The sequence below is a fragment of the Pygoscelis adeliae genome, unplaced genomic scaffold (genome assembly GCF_000699105.1).
Source record: "Pygoscelis adeliae isolate BGI_AS28 unplaced genomic scaffold, ASM69910v1 Scaffold224, whole genome shotgun sequence".
Taxonomy (NCBI): domain Eukaryota; kingdom Metazoa; phylum Chordata; class Aves; order Sphenisciformes; family Spheniscidae; genus Pygoscelis; species Pygoscelis adeliae.
In genome coordinates, this window is record NW_008824657.1 from 1,906,046 (window position 1) to 1,921,031 (window position 14,986).

Consider the following 14,986-nt stretch of genomic DNA (forward strand, 5'->3'; position numbering starts at 1 on the left):
GCTTGGGAGGGAGTTTTGACGCTGGGAAAGAATATCTCCCTGAAAGGGACTAATCCTCTCTTTTTTTCCCCCTCCCTTCTATCAAAAAAGCCTCCTCATCCCTGCCAAACTGCACCGCTCCGAAGGAGGGTACGGGCAGGGTGTTTGCACCTGCCCGCTGGTTTGTTGTTCTGCCTCCATCCCTCCTGCCCTCCGGCTAGCAAAAATGCAGGTTTCCTTCTTCTCCTTCTTCATTCAAATCCTGAAACGTTCCTGGGGGTCTGGGGCATTTGCTGGGGGTGAGCAGGGGAGTTTGGGTGCAAGCAAACCCCTTACTTCATGCATCCCTGTGTGCAGGGCAAGGCGTGCCTGTAATTCCACAATCCTACCCAGCAGTGGAACAGCTGAAAGACGTAGGCACGGTGGTTTTTTTCCTTCTATACCTCCTTTTCTTCGCTCCTTGCATGCTGGGGGCGGAGGGGAGACTCGGCAAAGAAAAAGGGTGGATCCACCCTAAAACTGCGGTCTTGTTTTCCATCGGGGAGAGACAAAACTTTCTGCTGAGCTCGACTTCAAAGGCAAGCGTCGAGCCTTAAGATATTCATTTTAGTAATTCATGTACAGCTGCATTAGTTAGGGGCTAATGTTTTATCCACTTGTCACGATTAGACGTTATTATTATTACTGAAAACAGAGATGGCTGAGAGATAATAATTCTTTATGAACCTCCCGTCACAATTAATGTAGGCTCCATACTTGCCCATTTACTGAGTTTTAAGCTAATCATTCCTTATATGTGTTTCAAGCCTTTAGTGAAGTACAAATAATTTGAACTAATTAGCTTATTAAAAGAAGGGAATGAAAACAAATGGCACATGAATGAATTGTGGGATTTCGTATGGAATTAATATCTCACTAATACATGTGGATTTGGTAAATTCATTATGCATTCATAATCAGAGCTGATGAATCACCTAGCTAATTCAGGAGTAATTAGGCATGAACTACTGACACTTATTTTAAAGTGCGACCAAACTAGTTGGCTTTATCCTGAGGAGTCGGTTATGGTCTCTGAGGCACAGGGAAGGACTATTGCACGCCTTGTAAAACCGGCCAGTGTTAAACAGTGCTGCGGCGAGACCCGCGATGATTTATGACTGTGCTTAAGGAGATCAGAAGCGAGGGCGTCCACGCTTCCAGCCCGGCGGGATGCCGACGGGCCACCGCACCCCGGCCTTGGGAATAGCAGCCTCGCAAGGCTGCTCGCACCGGGAGATCCCTCCTAGGAGATACCCGCGGACCCCCCTCCCAGAATTAACGAGTGCCGTTGCTACCCATGTGACTGGCTAATTTGTCACCACTTGGCAGCTCGAGTGCATTAATAATTCTCGTCATTATTTATTTTTGTATTACCATAATAGCCCGCGCAGCACAGCATCCTCCTTGTCCAGCAGCCCGCCGAAGGAGGCGCCGAGGCAGAAGTAAAGCAGCCCGCTGGCCCAAATAGCCTCTAAGAGAGGATGCGGGGGGATGCAAGCACGCAGAGCAACACGAGGATTGTACGAGGCGACGTGGGTGGGTGGGGGGAATAGTCCCAGCCAGCCGGCAGGTTTTGGAGGGGTTGAGGCAGAAGGGAGAGCTGGAGGGGGCTTTGCTGGGATTTACAGGGGGTGGGGGGGGGGAGGGGGGGGTGGGGGGGTGGAGGAGAAAGCACCAAGGTGTGTGTGTGTTCAAGGGTGTGACAGGAGGGTGGTGGAAAGTGTGGGACCTGCCGGCCTAAGGGACGGGAGGAACTGGACGTGCGTCGCGAGGAGGGCAGAGCGTGGTGAGAGGGTGATCTTTGCGATGGGATTCAGGCTGGACGCGAGCAAGGCGAGTTTGCATTTGCAAAGGTCAGGGGAAAGGACGTTGTGGTAGCGAGGGAGGAAAGGCTCAGAGCCTGGATGAGTGCTCGAGCCGGGTGGGTGGAGGAGAAGGGCGAAGGAGGGGGAGGGTGATGCAGAAAGGCTTTGCGGGGAGAGGACCTGGATGAAGATGATGCCTGGGTTGCGGCGGGGTGACATTGTGCGTGTGGATGGAGAAGTGGTCCAAATGAGCTCTGCAGCAGCTGGGTTGGGCTCGACCTGGTGGTGAGACGTCTCCGAGGAGAGGCTGGACAGCAGCTGGGGCTTCTGCTCGGCCAGGTGGGAAGGTACCCACCGCTCCCTCTGCGCCAGATACCTTCCCATCTCTAAACTGAACCTCTGCCGCAGATCTGTGACTCATCTGCCTCCAGGTACCAAATTGGTGTTTGCAGATAAGATTATCCAGGGATTAATTGTAGAGGGAGAAGAGAAATGTAGATTAGTCATCCCTTGAGAACAGACATAGATCAACAGCATTTAGAATTACCTTTGGGTGTTTAACAGCCACGGATCACCAGAGTACCTGAACACCTACCATGTAAAATCAACAGTCTCGTTAATTATGAAAAATAATTCATGTCACACCAATCTAAACCCACTAAAATCTCTGCATTCGTTCCAGAGGCGGCTGTAATCGCTCCTGCGCTCGCCCCGGGGCCGGGGGCCAGCAGACTGTCTTTTTTTCCATTTCTTCCCACGCCTTCTCCAAAAAGCCGGGGTGGGAAGGTCTGGGCGGCAGCAGATGCCTCTCCAGCATATTTCCGTGGTGCAGTCCTCCTTTTGCAGTAACCGCCGCTGTTGAGAGCACCAGAGCCAGCAATACGCCCTGGGGAACCGTCTTTGATACCTTCACTGGTGCATTTACCTGCAGCCACCTTCCCTCTGTGCAACAGAGCTACCCCCGCTCCTGCTGCAGCGAGAGAGGCTGGATTTGCCCCCCGCAAATGTGTGTATGGCCACGGGTGCTGGCTGATACTCAGCCCCTAGAGACGCACCAGACCTCTGCACCTCCAACGATTTCATCCCTGTGTTAACACATAACGAAATTCAGGGGCCAGGCTACATAAATTGAGAGCTCTGGTTGCGCTTTCCAGAGCACGTGCGTGACAATGCAATCTTTCCGTACCGCGTGCCGGCCGGCCTAAGAGAGGAAAAACAAAGTGAGAAATCATATTCTGCGCACGCCGAGAGCTCGAGCTTGCTGCCCGGATCCACCAAGCAGTAGGGCTGGGACCCGCTCCGCTCTTCAGTAGGTACTTGCGATGCTGCGCGCAGATCCAAAGCGCAGTGCAATCACAAAGAATAAACAGTAGCAATTACTTAATACTTCATGGTGATGGAGTATTGAAAATTAGCACCGGAGTTAAGCACTAATAAGACGCATAACACTCCATAAGCCTGCAGAATTTTATATAGTAGAATCAAGAGTAAATAAAATTACAATTTAAAGAAAAGCAGATAATTTAATTATCTTGTAGGCACAGTACTAAAATTTGGAGTGATTGGCTAATCAATACGCTATTACAAACTGCAACAATGCAACCCGCCTGTGAGGCTGTAGGAAATGGGTACTTGGGGCTGAGAGAGTGAGTTGCTGGGTTTGGGGAGTTGGAGCCGACAGCACGGGTCCCTGGGCAGGTCGCTTTGGCAGGACTGTCTGGAGGAGCATCGTGAGCATTTGAACGGTATTTGTTGCAGCGGAGATAGAATCATAGAATCATTAAGGTTGGAAGAGACCTCTAAGGTCATCGAGTCCAACCGTCGACCCAACACCCCCATGCCCACTAAACCATGTCCCTCAGCGCCTCATCTACACGTTGGGTAGATGAGATGAACCAGATGAACCAAACTCCAGAGGGTTGGGGGTTGCAGAAGGAAGTAACGTTAGGAGCTTTCACCGTTCCCTTCATGTGTTTTTTTGACTCTCAACTTTTCACTGCTTTGTCATTTAAATTAGACTTTCTGGAAATGAGTAAAATGAGGGAGATGGGCACTGCTATAAAAGCGGTGAAAGAGTTACCGCCTATGGACAGGCGGGTAAAACCTTCCCCCGGTGCAGCAACCCGGACTCAATGCAGGAGCCCGTGCAGCCGTTGCCTATCCATGCAAAACTGCCCAGAATGGTCAAATGCCGACCTTCGCGATCAAAACTTTTGCAAGATATTTGGAGTTCTCGAGTCCGTCCGCTGCCTTGGGTGGCCTTCCAGATTAGGGGGCAAGTCATCTTCTCTCTAGCTGTTTCTTTGCATTAAGCCTTGAGAGGTCTGTTCTCCATCCCTGACATCTTCCAGGGATGACGAGGAAGGGCCACTTTTCAAGGCCATCTGAGCTCACAACCCTTTTACCTTTTGCACCCAGAGATTTCAACCCCTGAAGCTCCCAAATACCCCTCTATATATGAGATAAACAGATAAGCAGGAGTGCGTTGTTCCCTCCCGGGGATGCATCTCCCCCGTTAGCAGTTTGCAAAACGAGTGCTTTGCCATCCGGATCCTCGGCTGGCAGGAGCCAACATCACCGTGCCGGTGGGGGGGGGCCCATGCCAAATTACACCACCTGAGGATTTGGCCGCTGCACGGAGCCGACTGAGGTTTGTGACGAGCAATAGTCTGCTGCATCCCAGCGTGAAATGCCCTCCTTTGGTTCCACACCGATGCCAATCTTCTAAGGGAAAGCAGATCTTCTTTCCAGCCCATTGTATTTCGCTAATTTAATTCCATTCTGTATGTCAAATTGCATTATATATTCACACCGATGGAAGATCTATTTTTTTCTTTATTAATATTAAGACATTTATTTGTCATTTTTTAACAAAATCGAAAAGGAATCAAAACCTCATTTTCTGGAAAAGCGGCATTCTTGGCGTGCGTGCACGACTGCAGCTGTCTCTCTGTGTGCCGGCTCGGATTTTTCTGCAATTTTTTTCCTCCCGTTTCCAAAAGTGGGCTTTTGCACGTAGCTCCCCTACCCCCCGGCAGGCCTCCGCGGGACTTCACGTAGCAAAACCTCCTCCTCTATGGGGCACGAGCCCCGATTCGGAGGGACCAGCGAGGAGTGCGCCGGACAGCTGAGGTGCAAACGTTGCTTTCCGATGCCAGCCCAGGAGCAGGTGGGAGGACAACCTCCCACCCCATGCCACGGAGGTCTTCAGCAGTGAGGGGTGATGCTGGGATGCCTGGCGGAGCGATTAGCAGTCTGAGGAGGGGGTTTGGGTTGTCCCGTGAAAATCAGGTTGCAAATCAGGTTGCTCCCTCCCGCAGCTCAGCCACAGGCGACCACGGCACTCGATGCTGGTGCAGCCACAAGATGCAAGTCCCACCTCTCACGAGGACGTGAGATCCTACCGTTTATTTTGTAACTTGCCCTCCTAGATATTACACTCCAGGCTGTAGGAAGAAGGGTTTGGAGCAGGCGGTGGGAGCCTGGGGGTCTTTCCAGCCTCTGCAGCGCCGAGCTCTTCTTGCCGCGTGGTCAGGATTGTCCCTGGGATTCAGTTAACGGGAGCAGGAGGTGGGCTGGGTACGCAACGAGGCAGTGGGCTCTGCATTTGGAAATAACGCTGTTTGAAAGGTGGTGTAGTCCAGCGAGACTTGAGTCACAGGGAGTATAGTGCACTCCTCGTGCTTGTTTTACTGAGAGGAGCCCGAGACACTCAGTACGGAAAATACCCTTCAGTGACCTTGGCAGGAAGCAGATGACATCTCTAGCTGCTGTAAAACAATTTTAATGGTGTTTTGGGGAGAGGATTATGATTTGAGCTGCCGAACGACTGAGAAACTCTCGTATTTTGTGGAAGACTCCATTTTCCTGTAAAAGCCCTTTGATGGGCAGCCAGGGAAATGGAGTGAGAAGTGGTAGCAGCCGTTTGAAGTGCACGGGAGTTAGAGCTGGGAGCGTTATCCCTCCGGCTGCCTGCACGGTGCTTTGTCCCCCTTTGCCCAAGCAGCACTGTCCCCGACATCTCCTGTTTTCTCCCACCTTTGCAGCTGAACTCAAACAGGTTGTCAGTTTGGGGGGGTTTTTTGAAGCACAATTTTTCCACCCCGTGGACAGGGGAGAGCTCACCGTGTTGTCGAAGGCGCTGAGCTCCTCTTTCTACTCTGGCATCTGAGAGCTGGGTGGTTTGGGGTTTTTTGTCCTTTCTGTTTTGAAGTTCTTTGAGGGCGGGTTCTTCGGAGAATCAAATCACTTGAAAAAACTTTGTTCAGCTCAGGCTGCCATGGACATGAGCTGTGGATTTGTCACTTACCCTCCAACGTGAGCGTTGATGGAGTTAAGCACATGAACCAGAATTAAAGCGGGTGTGGAAGGGACGTGCCTGCCCTGCCCGTGCAGGTTCATACAGCGTGGTGGCCGGCCATGAAGAGATTGAGTGATTTTATGGCTAATGAAGCATATATCTGCATTGCAGTAATTGCAGTGAGGGGTGGAGATATCAGAGGTGGCTTTGCAGGGAGCGGTAGCGGTGCCGAAGCAGAAGGGGGAGCATCACGGGGACGCTGGCTGTGCTGCGTAGGTTGAGTCTGTTGGACAGGAGCTGGTCGAATGCCAGCACCAATAGTTCTGTAGCCCTGCAGCGGTCGGCTTCGCAGCGAGTGGAGGTTTGGTGAAGGGGTGTCACCCACGGGTCCCCATGTGGCTTCATAGCAGCAGGCGTGGTCAGTTGTGCCCTTCTCCATCTCGCACTGACTCCAAGATGCTCGACTCACGTGTGATCCCGGAGGGCTTGTGCTTGGCTCCCCTGAGTCTCTCAGCTGATAAACCTTTGTGATCTCCAAGGCTTCACCCTTGCAAGACCGATGGCACCAGCGAGGTGCAGCCATTCCCCGTGTCCTTCCCTCCCCACCGGTTTTTCTCCAGCCTCCCTGCTTGCTTGTGGACCAGCCCGCCAGCTGTGCGTGCCGGTAAGGTGCCACAACTTGTTGTCTTGTTCCCGGGGCTCAGTCGACCGGCCAGAGCAAGCTGGCAACTGGCGTTTATTTTTCCATAGGATACTCCAACACAGCGCAGTTCACCTGAGCTGCAAGAAAAGCCGGCATTTCTTGCAAAAACAAATGTTTTTTAGAAGAAAGAGAAAAAAACCCAATCCCACAGTTGTTTTCCTGCTGTATCAACATAACCTGATAGAAACCCATTGCTTTGACGAGGTCTGCATGTTTCCTTTCATGTTTATGGTCTTATATGGTTATAAAGTTGAAATAATAAAAGCAAATCAAAGCCCTTTGATATTATGAAAATGAAACATTTGGGGTTTGGCTAAAATGAAATATATTGCTGAAGCTGCATTGAAGTGCTTGGGTTTTAAGGATTGTCTTGTGGTGCTTTCTGAAAAAGGCTTTACATTAAATTTAGGTAAATTTTGAAACAAACCATCATTTCAAACAAGAAAAAAAATCCTAATGTTTTGCTTTGAGAGAGCAGAGACAAAACCTTCCTAACATTCCCATAGAAAAAGAGTGAGTATTTCCAATTAAAAGTGTTTCAAGCCGGGTATCAACAATTTCGGGGCGTTATCTGACTCTTCAGTATTCAGCAAATGAGGTTTCTGATTGGAAGGAACTTGCCCATCTGTAGGAGAGTGTCCTATATACAGGACTAATAATGTTGGCATGAATAATTCATCGATCTTTATTACATGGAAAGATATGTGTGGAGTGTGATGCACACACAGTTTCATCAAAGAAAAGCATATTCAGTTAAAAAATAATCAGTTTTACTGTAGATTTTAAAGTGCTTGCCTCTGACTCCATCTTTGCGAATTAACTCATGTCCAGCAAATCAGCCTCCAAACTCGACTTTTGTTTGCCTCTACCCGATCTGTAGGGAGATTATTAATATCATGTAACATTCAGTTAATAGGTCAGATGTGAGACCTTATTACAGATCTAGGATAAATTGCCTCTCTGGTAGCATATAGCTTGACCTTCACGGACTTCAGAGTTCAATATTCAGCCTTCATACATTCAGCCTTAATTACTGTGTGCACAGGCATTAGCGCCACCACAAAAGGTCCAAGTTCGTTTAGACGGGACCCTGCTTTGCATCGTCTCTTTGCACGCTGCCAGGCCAGGGAAGGACACGGCAAAGTCTTTTTCAGGGGGCAGGTTTAGACCCGGGGTCTTGTTCATGTCTAGTCCCTCTTTTAGTTGTTTTTCACCCAGAAGTCGGGCCTGGGGTCTGTGGGATTGAGGGAGCACGGTACCTTGCTGCCTTGTTGACCTGGATTTTGGGGATGCATTTGCAGGGTCTTTTCTTAGCGCTCCCCAAGCACCCGGGAGCAGGTCCTCAGCTCTGCAGAGCAGCAATTGCACAAGGCAACTGCAGAGGCAGAGCTGGTTTCCCCCAAAGGCCCAGCGAAGCTGGGGGAACATCGGGGATTTGCACAGGAGGGCTGTTGGGCTTTTCCTTCTCCTAGGAGCAGACGGGACTATTCGTGGTGGTGTCTCTAATTGAGGATGGATGAGAATGGGGGTGGTTGTTGGGCGAGAAACATGGGTATAGAGACAGATTTGATGATCCAACCTGTCCCTTCCCTGGTCCAGCAGTGTGAACGGAGGGTGGTCGGCGAGTGGCCCCCAAGGAAAAGCTCCAGAGGGTCCTCGGAGAGACCTTCCCTGGAAATGCACCTTTTCAGTTTTACTAAATTCTACTTATTTCGCCAGGGGAAAGTCAATGGCCTTCATTACGAGTCAGAGCAGGTGACATAATTCTCCTTCTGCGCTTTCAAATCTATGAACACGCGAACTTAATATTAGCAACACAGATACAAATAGCATTTTAACGCAGTATTTATCACCACGCTTTCTCAGGAGAAAATCTATCAAAGCTTTAAATCTAAAACTCTCCCATTCTTCTCGAGCAACAAGATCAATTCATTAATATTTGGAAAGCTCTCAGTGTTATTAATCATCTGTTATTATTTTATTTATGTACCTCTTAGTAAGAAAAAGCGGACGAACCAAGGCCAGTCTCACTGATTGCATTTTTTAACTTGGGAGAATGGGGGGGGAGAAGGATGGGAACAATTTTATTGGGTGAAAAAACATCCTTTGTGCTTGTGTTTTGTGTGGCAGAGGTAATGAAAGATGCTGCAAGTCATCTAAAGGCTGAGAAAGGTAGCAGGTTAATTGTCTTATCGTTATGAATTCGCTTTGTATTTGTGGTCACAGCGCAGATCATAATGAATTTATTTAGTATTCATGCGGACGTCGCAGCACCCTCCTTCCATAGGTGGTGTGTTGCAATGTAATAAACACTTATATCACCGGGGCGGCAGTTTGGGAGGTGGTCTTAGCCTGGGCTAGAGTGGATGGACCAGAGAAGTTATTAAACTGTGCTGCCAATCTGCTAGGCAGAGAGGTCAACCCCCTAAATGAGTTTAGCTCCTTCCCTGGGTCTATCTCATAAGAGTACTCAGGGCTTGAAAATAAGTTTGTAATTGACTGATCCAGACAGATGGGTTTGGGAAGAGGTGATTGATGTCAGCAATATATTTGAACGCAATCAGCCTGGCCGAGAATACTAATTTTACAGCCTTTAGCAGCACAGGCCTGCTGCTCAAACACACTTTGGGTAAGTAGATCAGGTTGCTGGTGTCCAACCCCAACTATCGCCCCGGGCTTCTACTTTTTTATGCCTCGTGAAGCGGTGCGGGATCAGGAGTTGCAAAGTCTGTTGTGTTTTATTGGCACTAAGCCGCGGTTTGCTCTTAAGGTCTAGATGCCCCCAAGCTTTTCAGCATGCGCTTACCTTTAAGCTCACGAGTAGCTTGGCTGACCTTGGGAGGCGTAATCCGCCCCAAAATGTCAGGAACGTGTGAGGACTGTGCTAAATCAGGCCAGATGCAGGACCGGGAAGTTAAGCGTATGCTGGGAAGCTGGAGACAGTGGGGCCTGCAAGCTTAAGGGATTTAGATAGACTTGTGCAGAATAACAGCCTTCTGCGTACTTCGCTAAGCCTCACGCTTAAATGGCAGAGAGACAAACTCCAGGATTATCACCGAGGTTGTTATCGGTAGCAGGACATGGACTGTCGATGCTTTCCATGAAATGGGTCTGCAAGCAGTGAGCTCTTGGTCACCGGAGCTGCATCCAACCGGGGCTCCACTGCGGCGGCTGAGCCTCTGGTCCCCAGGTGGCTCCTCAGGGGTCACAGCATCTTCACCAGGCTTGGGAAAGGTCTGGGAGATCAAGGTGGGTCAACTAAAGCAAAGCCTCCTGCTCCCTGGGGAGTGGAAAGGGGTGAATGGCAATGGTAGGATGGATAAATGGGAATGTTTCGCCACTCTTGTGCTTTTCATAACCACAGCAATAACTCAGACAAAATCACGGTTTAGTTGCTTTGCTGCAAGACCAAAATTAAGTCCTGGTGATCCTTCACCTTGAGGAGCAGTGTAAAGGAGCCTTTTCCCTTTATGTTTTCTGGATAATTAGATTAATGGTGCACTCTGGGTGAGTTTTAATGTATGAAGGCTGTGTTAGATCACAGTAATTCGTTGCTTTACCAGCTAAAGTGCTCAGAGCCTGGGATGTGTGTGGGTAAGTTCAGGGCTATAGGCCTGTCTCCCTTGAATAAAGCGGCAAAGGTCTCTATACAGTGATCGCTGGAAGATGCATAGTTGCCACAGGCAATGCCTGCACGAGCTCCCTCGACGGGACAAAGCCCACCCAGCTAAAACTTGGCCAAGAAGGTTTATTGCCCCGTGATGCAGCGCGGCAGCGCGGTGACAAAACACGCTTTAGGCAGCACTGTTGGGGGTTCAGTGCGGACCCCGAGGTGGGGGCATCGCTTAAGCCCTTATTTTTGCTTTTCTTCTTTTAAAAAACTAGGCGGTAAAGCCTCCGGCATGGAGTGGGGATTTTCAGAGTTAACTGCTCGCTTCCCATTCAAACTGGCACTAAACCCCTTGCCCCGTTTGGGAAATCTCTGCCTCTGACTGCACCCAGTCTGAATGCCAGCCGGTGCCTGCAGAGGCAATTGCTGGATGTCCGAGTTACTAGAAGGCTGGCACGGACAGAAGGCACAGCTCAAGAGTTGGGAAGCACCACTTCTTTTTTTCTTTTTCTCCTCCCTATAAATACAGGAGGCTGATAATTGGCATCGACTCGAGCCAGGAGTCAGCACGGATTTGTTCTGCGTAGCGGGATGCTGATGGCCAGGGATCCTCACTGGTCGTTGTCTGGGGGACAAGCTCCTTGGTGCTGTTCAGGTCTCTGTGCTAGCTCAAATCAGAGTTAATTTTTGGATGGTTTCCCGCTTATGGCCAATGGAAATGATCATGGCGTTTCCCCTGGACCTTACGTTGTTTGGAAACACCTTATTTCTCTGCATTGTCCTGCGAAAGACCTGCAGGAGCGGCAGAAAGCAGGGACGGCTCCGCAGGGATGATTGCAGGGGGTCGAGGTACAGGAGGACAGGCTTTCCCCTTCCTTCCCCAGCCTGTTGCAACTGCAAAGTTGCATCTCGCCTCTCCCCCTCCAAGCACCCCGGCTGATGTGCCCGAGTGATGAGCGGTGTCGCGCTGAGCTGCCTTCATCTGTCCGCAGCCTGAAAACGCCGGTTTTATGGCTCCGTTGCCCGTGGTAATGGCCTCACTGAGCAGCATCAATCGGTGCGACGGCTGTCAGGGGAGGTGAGCATTTTCATTTCTTTATCAACTACTTCATTGCTAACCTTCGGCTGACACGGGATCTTTGAATCATGCATGTGGGCGATGCCTGTATCGCCGTCGTCCCCTTTCTTCTCCTGCATCTCCTACCTTTGGGTTGGTGTTGGGATCTCCCTGGGACAACAGGCACAAGCTGTCGGGCGTTGTTAGCGACGTGGCCGGCTGTCCCAGGCACGCACTTTTCCGTCGGCGATGTGTTTCATCAGTGAGCTGACCTTTCCAGGGGATAATTACCAACCCAGATGCTGGTGGCATTTTCCTTCCCCTACCCTCTTGCGTCTCCTCAGCTCGGCAGCTGGGACAGGTCCCTCCTGCCTGTCCTGCCCGCTCCGAGCTCTCAAATTCTCTGCAACATTTGCAGCCCCTCCAAGCCTATCTCCACCTAAAGGGGCTGGTGCTACTTTCATCTCTGCACCTCTTTAACTCTTCACCCTTTACCCCTTGTCTTCCTCACTGGCAGGATATGAAAAAGCCGCAGAAATCGAATCCCATTTAAAGGCATCCACCAAGAGAGGATTTTCTTTTTTTTTTTAATCCTCCTTCCCCTTCTCTCCTCCTTGAAATGAAGTTTCTTACACTGCTCATTAGATGATAAGTGAATATAGAAAAACCTTTGAGCGAAGGTAATTCCTGGCGTGCGGAAGAGGGCTGTGGTGCTGGCTGCACATTTATGAATGCAAACGAGTCCGGGTGTCCTGTGGGGATGCTTTGTCAGTCCTTTTATCTCCAAAACCAAAGTTCAAACCGACTTCCTGAGTCAAGAGCCATAAAATTATTCTGCTGAAAAAATTCTCAAATGCCATCTGTGGAGGGGGGAGACCTTCATTTATCAGCCTCTGAACTGGTCTGTGCATGCGCGGGGGAAATGAAAGAGCCCCTCATTATCAAGGTCCTATTCAGCTTCGCGCTGCTCTCCTATAATTGATGGAATATATTATGCTCCAACAGGGAAGGTCCTGGTGACTCAAATGGAAATCCGTAATAATAATAATAATAATAACCCAGTGTACTTCTGTAGCCTGTTTCATCTCCAGATCTCAAAGCACTTTTGAGACAATTAACCAAGACCCACAGAAACCCTTGTGAAACCGGGAAGCCTTTAACACGAGATTTGCCTTTATTGCAAATCTAATGTGAGTTTTAACTTGAGGGTTGTCCCTTCGGCTGAGCGCCGTCAGCCCCCCAAGTCCCTGTAGCGTGGGAACAAGTGTAATTCCAATAGATTGGTCTGATAAGCTGCAATTCCAGTGAATGGTATGTATTAGGTGCCAACACAACCGCGGACATGGGCTAAAGCTGCCCAGGAGACTGGCCACATCTGTCTGGCGTATTTTGGGAAGAGTTTCCAGGATCTGCCATTAAAGATCTGCAGATGTGTGGGATTGGGACACTTGCACGGGATTTTGGAGCGGTTAGTTTCCTTCGGGGTACGGGTAGCCCCACAGGCAGTGTCGAACATGCCACGTCGGAGATAAACCCTTTCTGCAGGTCGCACATTTCATCTGGGATGGGCAGAGCGGTGTAAAAACACATGCACAGACATGTCAAAACCCGGATAAATAAAACAGAGAGAACCATGTGGCCGGGAAACACCACCAGCGAAGGAGAGATACAGCTGGTGTGATCGCCAACACATCCGTCCCACTTACTTCCCACCAAGGAGAGACAACAACGCCGCATTGCTGGCGCCTGCCTTGCTACAAGCCACTCTGCCAAATATTGTGGACGTTCTGGAGGTTTTGATTTAATTGTGGCACCAATTAATAGTCCGGTTTACAGGCAGTTTGCTGGATTTTTTTTGGTGTGTTTTAAACTTCAGTGCTTTTTTAGTAGCTCTTCCTGCAGAGGCAGATTGCTGCAGTGGTGTTGGGGACCAGAATAGCTGCGTGTGCCGTACTTCTGATGCCTGTTTAGCTGAGTACCAGAGTGGCAAAGACATCTTTGCCCACGCAGTTCAGTTGTGATCTAAATCCCACTGGTGTCGATGCAACGATCAAGCCCAGCTCCTGACTACGGCTCACCCGTAGATGGAAACCTTCTGGGGGCTGAAAGGAGAGCTCAGGCTCAGTTCCCTTTTAATCTTTATTTATTCGTATTGCCAAGCAGGATGCAGCCAGGGCAAGGGACTGGGCAATCCAAGCTGAGAGGTCCACGTTGCTTTGGCAGCTACATGCCAATGTGGAGTGAGAACCAGAGGATGCTCCTCTTCCCATCCAGCCCTCCCTCCGGCCGAATTCTTCCACCATCTCCCAGCACTGCCTAAAGGTGGAGGACCCTATTTAATTAAGTAATGAGAATCGAATATGATTGCTACAAGCATCGGCTAATTAAAAGGAGGGAAACTGCAAATGAGAAGTGCCATGAATTCAGTAAAAATCAATCAAATTAGAGCGTCTCATCATCCCTTCAAATGGGCCTGATCTTCTCCCTCCTTCTCGCTGCTTAACCCTTTGTGCCACCAGATTTTGCTCGGTGTTAGGGGAGGATGCTGAAGAGATACACGTTGGGGGAGAAAGTGGCATGTGGCCACCCTGGTGCTTTCATCTTCTCACAAGCACGGCTGGCCTCATGTTCTCCTTCCCTCTCTTCAGGTACATGCCCGACTACTGGCAGGGCCCTTCTTCCTTTAAATCTTCACCAAAGAGTACGACGGCAGCACCCACCAGAAGAGGAGGAAGAAAAATCCCACTTAATCAAAGAGAATATTAAAGCTGAGCTTTTTGTACAGCAATGGGCCTCAGATTGAGAAATCCCCTCTGTCGGTGGGGGGAAGAGCAAGGGAGAGGGAAGGAGATAAAAGGGCATCAGAGTTTTAATTAAAAAGACGCATCCCGCCTTCGGTTGTGGCTTGTTTCCAGATCCCTTCATTAGGCTTCACCCTTTAAACGCTCGTTATCAAAGATGTGCAAATTCCACTGACTCAGTGCATGCGTTTTTGCTTGAAAAAGCCCTGTTTGTCTGCGGGTTTGGGTTCCCAGTGCGAGTGGGACGGCGGCTGCTCGCTGGGCCAGCAGCAAAAGGAAGAAGCAGAAATCATTGTCTTGCGGGGGGGGAAACATCCCGACCCCGGTGATTTTCTTCCATTGGTTTCACTGCCGGACTTGCTAACGGCCTTTCAAACTGCAGCGATAACATGCTCCAGCAAGGCAGTCTCCGCGTGGGGTTGCTTGCGAGCTTGCACGAGGCAGAGAGGTAAAACAAGGTGTGTGATCATTAAATGCATGTTTCTTGGAGAGAGCTAATTTGGCTACCCGAGGCTTACCAGGGCCTATCGGGGACTGCAGCTCCCACCACGCGTTGCTCTGACCCGACGGCAGAGAGTTATTTCCAGTGGAGCTTTAGGACTGCCTGGTTTTGGCTGAGCCCCGGAGCATCTTGCGGTGAATATCCTTGTCCGTGCTCCTGGCATTGCGAGGAGGTCCGTGCCTGAGCCCTG